Raw genomic sequence first — 366 nt, forward strand, 5'->3', positions numbered from 1 at the left:
TTAGGTTGTGAGTCCAACCATGTTCTAGCTCTGTCTCTTACAGCAAAAGGGAAAAGCATGAGCCTGTAGACTTCAGGATCTACTCCATTGGTCTTAACAGTCTCACAGATCTGCAGGAACTCAGTTAAAAACTGATAGGGATCTTCTGATGGAAGTCCATGGAATTTGCAGTTCTGTTGCATTAGAGCAACTAATTGAGGTTTCAGCTCAAAATTGTTTGCTCCAACGGTGGGGATTGAGATGCTTCTTCCATCAAACTTGGAAGTAGGTGTAGTATAATCACCAAGCATCCTCCTTGCATTATTGTTGTTAGGTGCGTCTGCCATCTCCTTTTCTTGTTCGAAAATTTCAGTAAGGTTGTCTCTG

Source organism: Arachis ipaensis, chromosome B05, assembly GCF_000816755.2.
Source record: "Arachis ipaensis cultivar K30076 chromosome B05, Araip1.1, whole genome shotgun sequence".
NCBI lineage: Eukaryota > Viridiplantae > Streptophyta > Magnoliopsida > Fabales > Fabaceae > Arachis > Arachis ipaensis.